Genomic DNA, 18,446 nt, shown 5'->3' on the forward strand with positions numbered 1-18,446 from the left:
AAGGATAATGTAGTGGCCTCATTTTAAGACTAAATAAATCATGAGAGGAAAGGATTTTGGCGTTTCAGAAGCCAAAAACACTCAAAGTCCTATGTCAGGAGTATTTTCTTGGCCCAGGACAGGAACATGTGCACTCAGAAGCACTCTGTGAACACCTGGCGCTGTGCCACCGGCTGCCTCACACCACGCAGCGGAGGAGAAAAGAGCAGAAGGCAATGCAGGCATGCCGGCAGCAGACATTGGCCCAGGGAACAAATAAGAAAAAGGCAAGTAATCTGGAAGCTTTGCCAACACTCAAAGAAGAACTTGAGATGCAGAGAATTTAACCATCTGAATTTTCAGGCTCAGGCCTACAAATCTGCCTCAGTAGCCACAGCACTGATCCTCTCAGCCCAGAGGAAGAACACTGCACTTCTAATCTCCTGGGCACTCTAGATTTTTTTCTGCAACACACACACACACACACACACACACACACACACACACACACACACACACACACACACACACACACACGCACACACACACACCCCTCCCTATAACCTGATCACAGACCACTGACAAGCTCCATTCAGAGAAGAGGGAGGAATTTCACTTTTAAAGCAATGCAGAGAGTCATCTTTTGCCACTGCAAAAGACCCAGAGACTATGTATGCCTGGTACCTCGGGGGCAGGCGGCCTCCCTAGCAGGCTCTTGGCTGAAGACCAGCACAAGGAGCTGCTGTTGTCCTCCAGGGCCATCTGCTCAGACAGGATGGGTTGCTGTTTCTACCCAGGGCTGGTACTTCCCTCTTTTCTCCCCCCCCCCCGCCCCCCTGTCCCCTTCAACATTCTGGCAAAGCTCTGATGGAGAACATGGCTAGAATACCGAAAATGTGCCCTTATTGCCAGCCTCCCAATAAAGGGCCAAGTGCTCATAGTGACACACTATCCACATTGGGCAGGGCTTCTTCAGCTGCCAGGGGCCCAGATGGTACCTACCATGCATGGGCCAAACTGCAGCCCTCCTTCAGCACTTGGCAAGAACATGGTATTTCTTAACAATAACAAGGCACTTGTCACTCAACACTCAAGGACAGAACCAGTGGTCATGCAAACCATCCTTAATCAAAACTAAAAACTAAAAAAAGTGTTTGCTAAATATATCTTTACCTTACATATTTGTATATATAAATTCAAGGTAAAGCTATTTCTACTATGATTCACATTAAATCAGGGTAGAGGTGTAGTAGTACTTGGGAGACTGGAGCAGGAAAATCATGAATTTGAGGCCAGTTTGAGCAATGTGGTAAGACCCAGAGTCAAAAAAAAAAAAAAAATTGTCAGGCTCTGGTGGCTCGCACCTGTAATCCTAGCTACTGAGGAGGCTGAGATCTGAGGATAGATCATGGTTCAAGCCAGCCCAGGCAGGAAAGTCCATGAGACTCTTATCTCCAATTAATCACCAGAAAACAAGAAGTGGAGCTGATTCAAGGTGGTATAGCACTAGCCTTGAGCAAAAGAGCTCCGGGACATTGCCCAGGCCCTGAGTGCAAGCCCCATGACTGACAAAAAAATTAATTAAGTAAATGCATTATTTCATTTAATATTTTTCCTCTAGGATGGGGAGCTCTCTTTATATCCCAGGCAGGCTTAGAAATATGTAGCCAGGCTATCCTCAAACTGTGACCCTCCTGCTTTAACTGCCTGAGTGCTAGGATTACAGTGCCTAAGTTCCACCAATCTTTTCAAAACAAAGAAAGAAGTGCAAAAGAAAAAAAAGACAGAAAAATAAAATGTAGCAAGCTATAAAATAATAAACCCTGACGCTTGAATATCTGTCCTAGCTAAAAGGAAATTAAATCTCTATCATACTACTTTCTTGGAGACAGAATAGATTCAGGGACAAACGCGTCATCTAAATTTTTAGTCAAGGTAAAGAAAACTAAAATGTCAAAGCTTTTACCTTGCTTTGTTCTAGGCCCTCTGTTCAGAGACAACAATGAATGAGCTTTTGGATCAGAAAAGACAGGGCTAGGGTTTACTTGGGGGATCAGGGTAGAGAAGAAATTGTTCTGGATAAGAGTAATGGGTGGAGGAGGACTGAATGCTGAATAGGGTAAGAGAACAATGTGTCCAGAAGCAAGACCAAGAAGGCCACACATTGAACTCTAAGAAATGGCCAGAGGGTGCACAGGTAAAAGCTGACTGGCTGCTAGCACAGAGGTATCCAGTATGTCATGTCCACGTGTTGCTCATGAGAGACTCTAATCCCCATCAGCCCAAACCTTCAGTATAACCACTTCATTATTAGAGATCTTTTGGGAGAGGAAGAAAAAGGACAGCATGCCACATAGGATGGAGCCATACAAAAAGGATGATCATGACAAGGGAAGTCTGAGAAGCCCAATGAAATCCAGGAAAGCATAACATGTAAGAAGAGTTGACAAGGTCAACTACAAGGCCCTGGTTGTAGAGAGTGGTCTACTGGCCACTTAAAGGAGGAAAGCTGCAACTTTCTAAATGGAAGGGCACTGTCTGTTACCGGCATCACCAACAGGATCACCCCCACTATAAGGACCTCGATCCCCATACAACACAGCTACTGTATCATGCATCATATAATGCCACGTGCACTGCAATGACTCAACACACAACCAGGACCTGTGGTGTGACTGGAGTAGCTTTTGAAAACTCCAGTCCAGTCTGGCCCAGAAACAGTAGTAAAGGATGACAAGAAAAAAAAAAAAAAAACATTAGATTTCCCCTAGCAATTCTCCAAGTCTTCATTCACTAACTAAAGGAGAGCTGATCCCTGGAAGGATTACACTCTGCTGGATTGCTGGTTGAGTAGAACTATATAATCTCAGTTGTTTTTATTCCGGTAGCTTCCTAGATATCATGGTTATTTCCTTCAGAAATCAAACAGCCTATAGGAGACCAGGCTCCTGACGTCAACCCCTAAATTTATTCTGTATCCAAGTCCCGCTGCTTCTTCAAATGTAATTCCAAACAGCACATTCATGAACTTGGATGCTCCACCAGAGAGACTAATTTTAGTAACTTCAAATTTTTCACACTTACTCCACCAGCCAATGGAAGGAGGAAAACAAAGTAGGCTCACCGTTCAGAACTGCCCAACCGACTGCTGGTATAGAGAATCTGATATAATCAAGACATAAACTTACCCTCCTTTTTGACTTATAAACCAGAAGACATCTGGGTTCTAGTTTAAAGTCACTCTACTTGAAATGCATAGTTAGGTTGCTCTACTCTGCAACTGAAAAAAAAATCTCAAGGTAAAGTAAAACCTAGTCAACTCAGATGATAACTTCTCTGATGATTATTACTCTAATCTTCCATGCATATTTCAGGCACAGCAAAATCCAACCTACATGATCTTTTAAAAGCAACCACCTCCGATTTTTATGCAAACAATTTAAAAACTAAAGAAGGAAAGGCAAGACAATGAGCGCTACTGCCAACCAGATGACGCCCTAGTAGAAGGCTGCCTTGCCAGTCCTAGACAGCTGCTTTGCCTTCCCCAACACTTGACTCTGCAGTGCTTTTGGCTGTTGTTGTTTTTCTTTGGCCTTTCAGAGGCCACAATGATGAAACTGATTTAAGACATAACTAAAGGGGGAAAGTGAGGAGGAAAGAGATGGTAGGGGAAATATAAAGGAGGGTGTAACAATGTTTGATAGGAAATGGACTCATTACCTTGCTCATGTAACTGTAACCCCTCTGTACAGTATCTTTACAATAAAAATATATATATTAAAAAAAAGACATGACTAAAGGCAGTGGTAGAATGGCTCAAGCCAATAGCCCTGTCACATGGGAGGCAGAGATTACAGGATCATGGTTAGGAGGCCAGCCCCATCCTAAAAGTTCATGAGATCCAGCTGGGTGCTTGAGACTCAGGCCTGTAATCTAGCTTCTTAGGAGGCTGAGATCTGAGGGTCATAGTTCAAAGCCAGCCTGGAGTGAGGGAGGGGGGTGGCGGAGGGAATCCTCAAGCCTCTTTCTTTCCAATTAGCCACCAAAAAGCCAGAAGAGGAACTGTGGATCAAGGGGTAGACCACTAGCCTTGAAGAAAAAAAAAAAAAAGCTCAGGGACATTGCTCAGGCCCTGAGTTCAAGCCCCAGGACCGGCAAAAAATAAAAATAAATAAATAAATTCATATTTTACCTCAACCAATGGCTAAGCATGGTAGTACAGCTCTGTCATCTCACAGGGAGGAAGAACAAGCAGGGCCGCAGCCCTGCCCAGCCCAGCCTGGGCATTGAGACCCTACCTAGAAAATAACCATTGCAAAAAAGAACTGGCGGCGGCAAAGTAACGGGGTATAAAATTAACCCTCAAAAATCAATGGCTTTTCTGTATGCCAACAATGAGAAAACTGTGGCTGAAATTAGGAAAGCAACTCTATTTGTAATAACCCCACAAAAAATAAAATACCTAGGAAATAACTTAACCAAAGAAGTGAAAGACCTCTATGATGAAAACTTTAAAATCTTGAAAAAGGAAATCAAAGCAGAACTTAGAAAGTGGCAAAACCTCCCATGCTCCTGGATTGAAGGATCAACGTCGTGAACATGGCAATACTTCCCAAGGTTATCTACAAATTCAATGCAATACCTATCAATATTCCAACCTCATTCTTCAAGGAAATAGAAGAGGCAATCCAAAAATTCATATGGAACAATAAAAGACCCCGAATAGCAAAAACGATCCTTAACAGAAAGAACAGTGCTGGAGGAATATCAATACCAAATTTCAAACTCTTCTACAAAGCCATAGTAATCAAAACAGCTTGGTACTGGCACAAGAACAGACCTCAGGACCAATGGAATAGCATTGAAAACCCAGAAATGAACCTAAAGACCTATAGCCATCTAAGCTTCGATAAGGGAGCTAAAAAAAATAGAATGGAAGAAAGACAGCCTCTTCAGTAAATGGTGCTGGCAAAACTGATTAACTACTTGTAGAAAACTAAGGTTAGATCCTTATATATCACCCTGCACCAGAATCAACTCCAAATGGATCAAAGACCTCGAAGTCAAAGCAGACACTCTGAAAACATTTCAGGATAGAATAGGAAAAACCCTAGGTCTCCTTGGCACAGGCCCAAATATTTTTAATAGAGACCCAGAAACACAATAAATCAAAGAAAGGTTGGACAAATGGGATTGCATGAAATTGCTGAGCTTCTGCATGGCAAAGGACATAGCTAGCAAGATCAATAGAAAGCCCACGGATTGGGAGAAGATTTTCACTAGCCAATGGACAAGGGTCTCATATCTAAAATATACGTGGAACTCAAAAACTTAAGTCCCCCAAAAACAAATCTTCAAAGAAATAACTGCCCAATAAACAAGTGGGCTAAAGACTTAAAGAGAAACTTCTCTGAAGAAGAAAGAAGGATGGCCAATAAACACATGAAGAAATGTTCAACCTCTCTAGCCATAAAAGAAATGCAAATCAAAACAACATTGAGATACCACCTCACCCCAGTTAGAATGGCTATAATCAAGAACTCTAATAACAACAGATGCTGGAGGGGATGTGGACAGAAGAGAACCTTACTGCATTGTTGGTGGGAGTGTAAACTTGTTCAACCACTTTGGAAAGCAGTATGGAGGTTCCTCAAAAGACTCCACATAGAGCTCCCCTATGACTCAGCAATCCCACTTTTGGGCATTTACCCAAATGATCACAAACAAGACAACATTAAAGCTACCAGCACAACTATATTTATTGCAGCATTATTTGCCATAGCTAAGATATGGAACCAACTCAGATGCCCCTCAGTAGATGAATGGATCAAGAAAATGTGGTATATATACACAATGGAATTTTATGCCTCCATCAGAAAGAATGACATTGCCCCATTTGTTAGAAAATGGAAAGACTTGGAAGAAATTATATTAAGTGAAGTAAGCCAGGCCCAAAGAAACATAGGTCCCATGGTTTTCCTTATTTGCAATAACCAGTATATGTCTGAGTCAAGCAGAAAAGGTCAGATAAGTTGATGTTAGGGAAATGAACCCTAAGATAAGTATTCAAATTTTTTTTCTCTCATGCGATTGTTTCTAACATATTTATAAGATGATTTCTTTGTTGCTTTGTATGTCCCTCCCCCACGGTAGAACCCCTGCTTTCACTGTATTTGGTATAGGTATAATTTGTGGAGGGGAAGGGAAAAAACAAATCATTTAAATGGGGATACAGGTGGACCCATTGCAACAATGAGATGTACAAGTTGTTATGTCAAAAAACAAACTTTACAACTTTGGTGGGGGGGATGGGAAGGGACGGGAAGGGGAAACAAAGGAGGAGGCAACAATGCTTGATAAGAAATGTACTCATTATCTTGCCCCTGTAATTGTAACCCCTCTGTACGGTATTTTCACACACACACACACACAAAAAGAACTGGTGGCATAGCTCATGTAGTAGAGTGTCTACCTAGAAAGCACAAGGCCAAGTTCAATCTCCAGAACCATTGAGAGAGAGAGAACTAAAGGCAAATGGAAACAGAACTAGAATTGCAGAAAGGTTCTATCATCATAAGTTATCTTCTAGAAACACCGTTTGCCAGTCCCAGTGCATTCCTATCTGCTGTCACAAAATCTTGGCCCACTCATCATCAGCAACACCACCAAGGGCTCAGCCACCATCTGTGGCTGTCTTTCACAAGCCCAGCCATGGAGGAGCTGGAGTGGTATTTCAGTCTGCCTGGTTTGGCTAAGCTCCTCTCCACATCAGCCAACATACTTTTTTGGGTTTTGGTTTTTTAATTCTCTGGAGTTTGTGCTCCAACAGTGTCTGGAACATGATATTCAAAGCACCTCTTTCTAGTGGAAGAAGAGGAAGAATGACATCCTCAAGCATCCTAAAGCTGACTGTGAGTTATGAGATCTGGGTTTATACTCAAAAATCACCTAACAGAAATCTAAACCAGGGGCAGGGGAGTGGAGTCCTAGGAAAGCTTGAGAAATTCATTTCTGCTAATTAAAAACTCCATCACAGCATTGCATACCAACAATAAATTTCAACAGTGTTTTTAAATACTTATTTAGTATTTTAGATGCTTATTTAAATTGTTATTTTAAAATCAAAATAAAGGCAAAAAAATCCACAATGAAAAACGACAAAGTTACAAAATTTGTCCTCTCTTACCTCAGCCTAATTCAAATTCTTTGTCTCTTGGTCTGGTCTTTATTTAAAATGTTGGCTTTTTAAATTTTGTTTTAAAAAGATTTATCTCCCCATATAGCCCATACTAGCATCAATCTCCTAATTACAGGTGCACGCTATCACACCTTGCTTAAATATTTGACATTTAGAATCTAGTGCTGTGATTTCCACCAGCTAGGCTAAAGGGCTAAGACAAAGGATCTCTTGAGTCCAGGAGTTCAGGTTCAATGAACTAAGCTAATCCAATGTCCACACAAAGTATCAATAGTGGGCTCAGGCCTGTGAATAGCTACTGCAGTTTAAAAATTAATAATATTATTAAATTTTAAAAATTAAATTAAAAGATAATAAATATGGGTGCCAGTGGCTCACACCTATAATCCTAGCTACTCAGGAGGCTGAGATACGAGGATCATGGTTCAAAGCAAGCCTGGGCAGGAAAAGTTCATGATACTCTTATCTCCAATTAACCACCAAAAGAGCTGGAAGTGTCACTATGGCTCAAGTGGTAGAGTGCTAGCCTTGAGCAAAGGAAGCTCAGGGCTCAAGCCCCAAGACTGGCACCAAAATAATAATAAAAGTCATTAAAGTTTGTTTCATTAAACTACAACTTATCTTGATTGTTGAGATTTTGTCTTTCCCCCTGAAACTTTTCCAAGTAGGGCAGTGCTTTACTGTCTTCACTACAGCATATTAAAATTCACTTGTTAACATTCACAGGAAGGAGATTGCTCTACCATCAATCTCATCTATAAGTAAACATGAAAAGATTAACTACCTTGTCCAAGAGGTCATAGATTGAGGGTGGCCAAGTTAGACTGCAAATCAAGCCATCTGACTTCCAATCCCACATACTGAAACAAACAAACAAAAATATACTACTGCTGGGAGCTTTGCATCACTAAAAGAGCTAGCATAAACCAATACAGAGTTGGATTTTAGAAAGTGACATGTTAGAAAATAAACTACAACTACAGATGATTGGGGAACTGCATTCATAAGTGATTGGTTCCTTGCTGGTCATTGTCATGCAAGATTTAAGTTAAGGAACAACTGCACCGCATCCCGCTATCCCTCCTATGGATTCCACAGCCAACCTAACCCTCACTTTGGCCAAGAAAGAAGCTTTCCCGTTCTCAGACTCTGTAAAGTCAGAAGTATAGATTCAAGTAGCTGGTGCCCGTCTATACTGGGATGAGCCTGCCATTCACACCCAAATACACCAAATAGCTTTTAAAAGGCTAATAAAGCTAGTGGATACTGCAGGATAATGTTTGGAACTCCCCAAATAACATGTAAATTTAGAAAAAGTAGGGGAGAGTTAGTAGAGGAATTGAGGTTGCTGGGGGAATATCAACAATGCCACAATGTCACAATGAAATGCCTTTTGTAAAACAAATATATGCTAATAAAAAAGGAAACCACACTGGGCACACTGGGTGGCTCATGCCTGTAATCCTAGTTACACAAGAGGCTGAGATCTAAGGATTGTGGTTCAAAGCCAGCTCAGGAAGGAAAGTCTATGAGACTCTTATCTCCAATAAACTACTCAGAAAAAGCCAGAAGTGGAGCTGTGGCTCAAATAGTAGAGTGCTAGCTATATGGGGGGTGGGAGGGGGTGGGGAGGAGGGGTTGGGGGTGGAGAGGAGTGGGGGAGGTGGAGGAGGGAAGGGATAGTAGGACAACAACAAAGGAAGGGGTAACAATAATTGACAAGTAATGTACTCCTTGCCTTACTCATGTAACTGTAACCACTCTGTACAGCATCTTTGCAATAAAATAATTTTTTTTTAAAAAAAGAGGCTCAGGGACAGCATCCAGGCCCTGAGTTCAAGCCCCAGGACTGACATAAATAAATAATAAAAACAAAGTAAACCAGTAAAAGAAAAATAATACTAATAAATATATGAATACATTTAGAAGGAATAGAATATGGAAAGTAAATCACCATAACTTCAGAGGTGCCATAATTAGCCAGTTAGTGGTGACTAGGGCAGAGGAGTCATGATAAATGTCTGAAAAAGAATCTAGACATGTAATCATGGGAACAGCAGCATGGGAAAACAAGGGTTATTTTTCTTGGAGGAAAAAAATACCACTTACATTGGCCAAGTGGTGAAACTATTTCTAATTATGGGAAGAGCTAGTAGATTTCATTTATCTGACACTGAAGACTAAAGTTGCAGAAGTAGAGAGTAGTTTATTAATGACAGCTTCAAGGAGTTGGAGTTCTTCTCAGTATAAGGAAAAAACAAAAAATCTTCCAATAATTAGACCTCTCCAGCAGTGAAAGAGCTTGCTTCCAGAGTTAGCTGTCAGCTTCTATAGAAGAATCTGGGATAGAATAGCCACTTGGACAGAATGACCTAAAATCCCTTCCAAGCCCAAGACATTAAGAAACAGAATAATTAAACTTAACATATTCATTGTTATGCATAATGTTTAGTTCCTAAGAACCCTGGAAAACCAAAACAAAATCAACAGAACTCAATAGAAAGAGGATTATGCACTTGCTACACGCAGGAAGCTTATTTTTTAAAAAAAAAAAAAAGGTAACTAGAATTAACCCAAGGTTTAAAAAAAATTTTTTTTGAAAAGCCAACTTACGTCTGAGACAATATTAGCAGTTACATTTAAGAAAATTGAAGTCAGACACTGGTGGCTCATGCTACTCAGCATGAGTACTATGAGTTCTGGAAGATTACAGGTCAAGGCCCACCCAAGTAGAAAAGTCTGAAGACAAAATAACCAGTAAAAAGATATGGCTGGAAGTGTGATTCAAGTGGTAGAACACAAGCTAAGCAAGCAAGTCAAGCAAGTGCTAGTCCTCAGGTACCACGAAAAAGAGAAACAAATAAAAACAAAAAACAACAGAAAAAGAAATAAAAAATCAGGAAACGTTACTCACATATGCAATCAATATTTTATAACTCTGTAGCAAACTACATTGACTACTATCAAATTCTGCAGAAAATAAAAACAGAAATACAGGAGACTTTGAGTTAGAATTATGAAAACAAAGCAAAAGTCAAAAATTAATCAGAATGGTGTAGTGATAGAGTTCATGCCAAGTATGCACAAGGCCATAGGTTTCCCAGCTCCAAAAAGTAAGCCAACCAAAACAAAGATGCAGAAAACTCAATCCAATCAGATAAACAGGTAAACTTAGAAAACAGTCCATCTTAGTAGTAAACAATTTTTAAAAGAAAATAAAAAAGTAATTATGGGTTCCAGGCATCTTCAAAGAGTACACAAGTAACTTTAATATGGGTATTTCTGTTGGGACAAGACTAAGACACAAAGGAAATTCAAGGAAAAACACCATAGTTCCAAGGGATTTAACAAAACAGTGAACTTGTAACCTTTGCTGGATGATACACATTGTGGCTAAACCCCACTCCATTGGGCCAGTGATTTGTCCAAAGCACCATTCACTAGGGAAGATCATAAATGAAATAAAACATCCTGACCAGGGTACTGGGGACTACAGAATAAACAAGAGAGAAGCAAGCATCTTACTAAATGACCCCATCTGAACCTTTCAGAAACCCTAGCATTTAGAGATTCTTACTAAGGAAGAAGAAATCAAGTTTAATTAACTGACCAACACACTAGGGGGGAAAAAGCTTACAAAGTCAATGAGAGGACTAGCCATAGGTAAGCAAAATCCAATTATATTTTGTCTATTCTCCATAGCCATCTCTGTGTCTACCACTTATCATTCCAAAGTGCATCAGATACCTCCACCTGGAACTTCCCACATCAGGCTAATCTCAGTGCCCACATCTGGAGCATTCCTCCTGTTCAGTAGGACCACCTGCGAGGGCGCCAGTGGCTCACACTTGTAATCCTAGCTATGCAGGAGACTAATATCTGAGGGTCATGGTTCAAAGCCAGCCTGGGTAGGAAAGTCCATAAAACTTTAATCTCCAGTTAATTACACAAAAAAACAAAAATAGCACTGCGGCTCTAAATGGTAGAGCACTAGCCTTGGGTACAAAAACTCAGGGACAGTGCCCAGATCCTGAATTCAGGCCCCCGGATTGGCACAATAAATAAATAAATAAATACCATCTTCCCCTTCAGTTCAGTTCAACCCTTCACAAGGGCACTTGGCCCTGTCCTGATCTACCATTTCTGATACAGCCATATCAGTTTCTACCATCACTATCTGCTAAACCTCCTCTGAACTACTACTGCATTTCTCCCTTAGCTGGACTCCACTCTCTCTCTACCACAACTTGCTCCTTATTTTTCTGTTAAAAAAATGGCAATCATCCTAAAATAATTTAAGAGTAGAGACTCAACTCTAATGTGATACAGGCCAAGGAATATTTCCAGCTTCCTTGTCTATAATTCATGTGAGCAAAATACTTTTTATCACCTACTTCTAGACATGATCCCTCCAACCAAATCATCCTGCTCCTTCCTACTTTTGACCTGCCAGGACCTTGCCATACTCTCAAGATTCAAGTCTTACACCATCTTTCCCATATCCCTCAAACAAACTCTATATCCAAAGGGGTAACAGAGCTTGTGTGTGCTTGCTCTCTCTCTCTCTCTCTCTCTCTCTCTCTCTCTCTCTCTCTCTATATATATATATATATATATATATATATATAAACTATAATAATATATAACTATATAACTATATATAACTATATTCGACACAAGAATTTTTTAAAAATCTTAAAAGTAACTCCTCTTATTGTTCTTATAATTTTCCTTTTTTGAGTATTTTGTGTATTTTAATTTATAAAATAGACCATTTTTATCCCTGTTAATGGGATGCTATTAAAATACATTTATTTCACAAATAATAAAACTTAACATTTTCCTATGTCTGTGGATTCTGTGACACTCTTATCAATTTCCAAATGACCTGTCATATTCAAAATATGAATGAGATTGCAATCCCACGTTTCTAAACAATGACTTGAAGATGGGGTAGTGGCTCAAAGCCTGTATTCCCAGAAGAGACAGAATGCAGAGACAGAAGGACAGAGAGTTTGAGGTGAGCCTGAGATACATAAACACAGAAAGTGCCTGTCTTTAAAAGAAAAAGGGGGTCGGGAGCTTCACCTAGAATCAGGGAATGGTTTTAAAGAAAAACAGATTAGCTAATTTCATTAAAAATCAAATGCTGTGCTTCTAAAGACACTATAGAGAAAAATGAAAAGACAAGACCTGGGGCTATAGCTCAGTGGTGCTAGCATGGAATGCTTGCCTAGCATGTGAAATGATCTGGGAAATGGTGCAGCTGGTTTGGGAAACAGTTTGGCAGTTCTTCAAAGTGTTGAACACAGAGCTACCAAATGACCCAGTTATTCTACTCAGATATAGGTACCTAAGAGGAAAACATATATCTATTAATATAAACAGCTTGTGTCTGGCCAGATGAGGTACGTGACTAGTGCCTATAATCCCTGGTATTTAAGAAGTAGAGGGTAGGATTATCATGGCTGAAGGACAACCCAATGAAACTTTAGTAAGACTTTCTTGTATGCAATCCCACCTATTCAAGAGACCAGAGATGAGGATCATCTCTCCCTAGGCTAAAAATGTGAAAAATAACTAAAGCAAAAAATACCTGAAAAATAACTAAAGCAAAAAAGGGGTTGGGATATAGTTCAAGTGATAGAATGGCTAACAATTGCAAGTCCCCAAGTTCAAACCTCAGTATTGACAAAAAAAAATTGTATATAAATGTCCATAGCAAAGCCAGGTACCAGTGGCTCGTGCCTGTAATCCTAGCTAACTCAGATCCTTAGAGATCTGAGGATCAAGGTTCAAAGCCAGCCTAGGGAAGGATAGTCTGAGACTCTTATCTCCAATTAACCACCAGAAAACTGGAAGTCACACGGTGGCTCAAAGTGGTAGAATACTAGCCTGGAGCAAAGGAGCTCAGGTATAGCACCTAGGCCCAGAGTTCAAGCCCTAGGACCCATTTAAAAATTTAAAAAAAATCCCTAGCGACAACAATGTAGGCTTAAACATATGTGGTATATCCATCTATCCATCCATCCAATAGGTTATTTCTGGTTGTTGTTGGGCAAAGGAATGAAGTATTGGTATCTACTATTACACAGACAAACCTTGAAATCACACCAACAAACACAATACAACTTACATACTGTGCAACTCCACATGTAGGAAATATCCAGAATGGGCAAACGCTACACATAGAACTTAATGTTACATTTTGGCTGAGACTAGAGGAAAGAGGGAGGAGGAATGACAGCCAGGGGTCAGAGTTTCTTTGTTGGGATAAGGAAAATGTTCTGAAATTACCTAATAATAATAATAATAATAGTTTAACAACTCCAGAAAATAGATATTGTTAACTGTACACTTTTTTCCCTTTCTCTTGAGAGTCTGGCTATATAGCCCATAATTTTCCTGCCTTAGCCTCCATATATTGAAATTATAAGCATGTGCCAACATACACTATTTTTTTTTGGCTGGTCCTGAGTCTTGAACTCTGGGCCTGGGCACTAACCCTGAGTATTTGTGCTCAAGGCTAAAGCATTTGAGCCACAGCTCTACTTCTGGCTCTTTTGTGGTTAACTGGGGATAAAAATCTCACGGCCTTTCTTCCCAGTCTGGCTTTAAACTGCAGTCCTCAGAATCCAACCTCCTGAACAGCTAGAATTACAGGTATGAGCTACTAGCACCCAGCTGATTTATATACTTCTAAAGGGCAAATTTTATGTGAGCAAAATTTTATATCAGTAAGGCAATAGATAAGCTTGTGGCTCATGCCTATAATCCTAGCTACTCAATAGTCTGAGATCTGAAGATCTCAGTTCAAAGCCAGCCTGAGCAGAAAAATCCGTGAGACTCCTATCTCCAATAAAAACCACCAGAAGACTGTGGCTCAAGTGGTAGAGTACTCACCTTGAACTGAAGAGCTGAGGACCAGCACCCAGGCCCAGAGTTCAAGCCCCACAAATGAAAAAAAAAAAAAGATAGGTAGATAATTTGTATTTATATATAAATAAATATGCATATGTTTGAACATATTTCCATCTAGGTATAATGTAGCTCAAACTCTTAGCCATGCCTCAAAAGGTTCTGAGCCTACCTTACCTTTGCAATCTGCCCTCCTATCCTCTTTCAAGGGAGAACCAACTTCTTTTTTCCACTTACTCAAAGTTTACCTCTATGAAGATATTCCTTTACCTCTGAATGGACACACACCTGGCTCCTACCATCACTCATAGTTTAGTCTACTCTTGGGCTAGGGTGAAGCACAAAGATAGATAGAGTAAATGCCTTCTAGATTCTGGGTTGATCTCCAGGACCATAACAATAAGCAAAATAAAGTAGCTTCCCAGTCATTCATCATCATTGTCATAGCCTAATTTCTTCACCCAAAATCCAATGTACAGGACATGAGATTGAAAGTGTCTCATAGTTTTCCCTTATTTGCAGAATGTAACCCTTCTTCACAGAACAGGATAAGACTTTTTGCTGAACTGAACTGCCTTTGATGAGTTTACTACTCACATGGTGACAGACTACATCTGAAGATAGATAGATAGATAAATGTATATATCTGAAATATATATATATATATATATATATATATATATGAAAAAGAGACAGGTGTTGGGGGTTCACATTTGTAATCCTGGCTACTCAGGAGGCTGAGATCTGCATACTATGGTTAGACGCCAACCCAGGCAGGGAAGTCCACAAGACTCTTATCTCCAATTAACTACCAAAAAAGCCAGAAGTGGAGCTATAGCTCAAGTGGTAGAATACCAGCCTTGAATGATAAAGCTAAGCAAGCATACAAGACTCTGAATTCAAACCCCAGTACCAATACATACACACAAATTAAAAAAGCTCCCTGGGAGATGATGATGAAGATACAGATGGATATAAAGGAAGTTTCCAAAAAGAAAGTGACTTGTAAGACAACAGACTTTACAGGAGGATGAGACCTCATGACTTCACTACACATCTTAAGGGAACCTAGTAGAACCTAGAACTTGAGCCCCAGGCAGGAAGTTCTCAAGGACAGAGAACAAGTTTTACTTGCCTGCCTCACTGGGCCTGATGTAGGCACAGATATCAGTTCTATGACTAAGGAATGAACACCATGCCTGTTAATTCTCCTGTTAAGATGAGAAGCTGCTTCTACCTCTTTATCACCACAGATGGTTTCTAGTTTAGACCTCTAAGATCCAGCTCTCTGGAAGGAGAGCAGTTCCTATTTTAGATTTATTTTTAATGTTTTTCTTTTCTTTTTTAAGGACAGAACAAGCAGGTATATGCACAATCACACCTGCCAATTCTAAAGACCTTCCTGAACCACAGCATACTGGTAGACAACTAAGCCACAATGACTTTCTGACACCTGCTTTGCTTCTGTTTGTCATCCAGCACTGAAAAGCTGACACTTAATTGGACTAGTAAGAAAAGGTGAACCTTTTTAGACATGACTAAAATCCCAATCCCTAACTAAAACCCAATCTCCAACTAAAATGCCCCTAAAATCCCAATGCTTCAGAGGCAGGAGGACTGATCACAAGTTCAAGGCCAGTCTAAGTTACATGATGTGACCATGTGTCCAAAAGATAAAAAAACAGTAGGCCAGGTGACAGTGGCTCATGCCTGTAATCCTAACAACTCAGGAGTCTGAGATCTGAGGATGGAGATCCAAAGTCAGCCCAGACAGGAAAGTCCATAAGACTCTTATCTCCAATTAGCTACCAGAAAACTGGAAGTGGTACTGTGGCTCAAGTGGTAGAAGGCTCTCCTTGAGCTGAAGAGCTCAGGACAACATCCAGGCCCAGAGTTCAAGCCCCACAACGGACCAAAAAACAAACAAACAACAACAACAAAAAAGAGCGGGAGAGACAGAAAAAAAAGCAACAACACACTTTCCCTCTGCCACATGAACAGTGTGGAAGAAAGGTGTCTGGCAGACACCTTGACCTTGGCACTTTGCATCCTTCAGAATTGTGTGAAGTAAGCCTCTCTGGTTTATGAACCTCCCTGCCTTAGGCATTTTGTTACACCTGTACAAATAGACTAAGACACTATCGCAGCAGACTTCTTCCGAGATACCACATGAATATTTCACTTTACAGGGCCTAGAAGTTTAACCCTAACCACAGAGGACCAGGTTTGAAAAGTTAAGTTTCTCCATTTATTAACTTCTTGGACCTACAGCAACTTACTCAACCTCTGGGTCTTTTATTTCTTTCAAAATTGTATCCTAAGAGTGGCACTGTAGATCTGGGTGTAGATTAAAGGTAATAGGCGTCCATTAGCCAGTATGCTTCACTCATTACAAACTGGTACTTATAACTAAGTCTCAAGAATTACAAAGTACCAAGGTCATAGGCCTATGTTCCCCGAAGGAAAGTGCTGAAGCATGGAAAACAGTTAATTTCTAACAATTCATTTCTGAATAGTTAATTTCAGAATTGAGCAGAGCTAACAGCACTGTTTTAAAAGTATTGGTCTAGCTAAGCAAGGCCTGCTCACTGCCAGATGTGTTAACTAGTACAAGAGTTCTGGCGACTTGGAGGTGAGACTGTTAAAGTATAACATCAGTCATCAAAACTGAACTTCATGAAGCTGTACAAATGACCTTTTGTACTTTGCCTTAGAGGTCAACCTGAGAACTAACTTCAAGTGGGGAAAGGAGGGGGGCAGAATAACCCTAAAATGCCTCTACAATCTAATTACAATTTTTTTGGGGGGGGTGTCCGGTCGTGGGGCCTGAACTCTGGGTCTGGGCGCTGTCCCTCAGCTCTTCAGCTCAAGGCTAGCGCTCTACCACTTGAGCCACAGCGCCACTTCTGGCTTTTTTTCTTTTTGCTTATGTGGTGCTGAGGAATCGAACCCAGGGTCTCAGGCATGCAAGGCAAGTGCTCTACCACTGAGCCACCTTCCCAGCCCCTAATTACAATTTTTTTTAACTTGGGTTTGCTAAGTGAAAAAGACATAAATGACTTCTAACTCACTAATCCTTTACACAAAATACATTTGTCTGTGTGTGTGTGTGTGTGTGTGTGTGAGATGGTCTTGGGTTTGAACTTGGGGTCTGGGCACTGTCCCTGAGCTTTTTTGCTCAAGGCTGGCTTTTTTACTCAAGACTAACACTCAAGGCATAAGCCACAGACACCCAGGTAGAAAACAATTTCCAAGTCCATAAATCTTCACACCCAGACTGATAGAATAGACTAACATAATAAAATCTGACCAAATTATAATATATGCACATGTAAATTCCCAGTGTGAAACTCCTTTGCACAATTAATATTCCAGGGGTGGGGGTGGGAAGAAATTAAAGGAAAGTAAAATAGGAAATGTTGGGGGCACATACTAGTGGGAAGGAAGAGAGAGAAAAAGGGAAATAAGTCAAAGAATTTTTTTTTTTGGCCAGTCGTGGGGCTTGAACTCTGGGCCTGGGCACTGTCCCTCAGCTCTTCAGCTCAAGGCTAGCGCTCTACCACTTGAGCCACAGCACCACTTCTCGCTTTTTTTCTGCTTATGAGGTGCTGAGGAATCGACCCCAGGGCCTCATGCATGCAAGTCAAGCACTCTACCACTGAGTCACCTTCCCAGCCCCTCAAAGAATTTTATATGTATAAAAACAGAACACTTGTTAACAGTATTTTAAGAAGCAGGAAGGAGAGATAGAGGAGATGAGGTAGATTGTGTACACTGTCTGCATGTATTGAAATGTCACAATGAACTACCCCCCCCACCCATATAACTAATGTATGGTAATAAAAATCACTGAGAGAGAGAGAGAAAACATGAGCTCTGGGCACTAGTGGCTTATACCTACAATCCTATCTACTCAGGAAGCTAAGAGCTAACTAAGGATCAAAACTTAAAGCCAGCCCGGGCAGGAAAGTTTATGGGATTCCTAACTCCAACTAATCACCAAAAAAGCTGGAAGTAGAGGTGTGGCTCAAGTGGTAGAAAACAAGACTTGAGCACAAAAGCTCAGAGACAGAGCCCAGACCGAGTTAAAGCTTAATACCAGACTGCGCCGTCACACGCGCGTGCACACACACACACAAACACACACACACACACACACACACACACATACAGAAGTTACTTTTCCACAAGTGTAAAACTGTTCTTAGAATGGTCTAAATTTAATAATGAATAGCAGAATATATTTAGGGACTAAATGTCTACGTGATATTTGATTTACAAACCATCTTCCTTAGTTTTATTTTTTTAGTTTTGTTAAACCTGGTGTGTTTATGTGTAAATTCCTAAAAGC

At 40.5% G+C, this 18,446-nt stretch overlaps 1 protein-coding gene across 4 annotated transcripts in view; it reads right to left on the minus strand.

The window, feature by feature from the left end:
• Nucleotides 1-18,446, minus strand: part of Ak4 (adenylate kinase 4) — a 70,783-nt gene that overhangs the window by 41,649 nt on the left and 10,688 nt on the right. The window contains exon 1 of one of the 4 annotated variants that reach the window (XM_070025824.1): nucleotides 7,962-7,983. The exons of the other annotated variants lie outside the window; for them this stretch is intronic. The gene's annotated coding sequence lies outside the window, so the exon portion shown is untranslated. Of the gene's footprint in view, nucleotides 1-7,961; nucleotides 7,984-18,446 lie in introns of those variants that run through there. 4 annotated transcript variants of the gene reach the window in all.

This window comes from Dipodomys merriami, unplaced genomic scaffold (genome assembly GCF_024711535.1).
Source record: "Dipodomys merriami isolate MVZ:Mamm:240054 unplaced genomic scaffold, mDipMer1.0.p SCAF_172, whole genome shotgun sequence".
NCBI lineage: Eukaryota > Metazoa > Chordata > Mammalia > Rodentia > Heteromyidae > Dipodomys > Dipodomys merriami.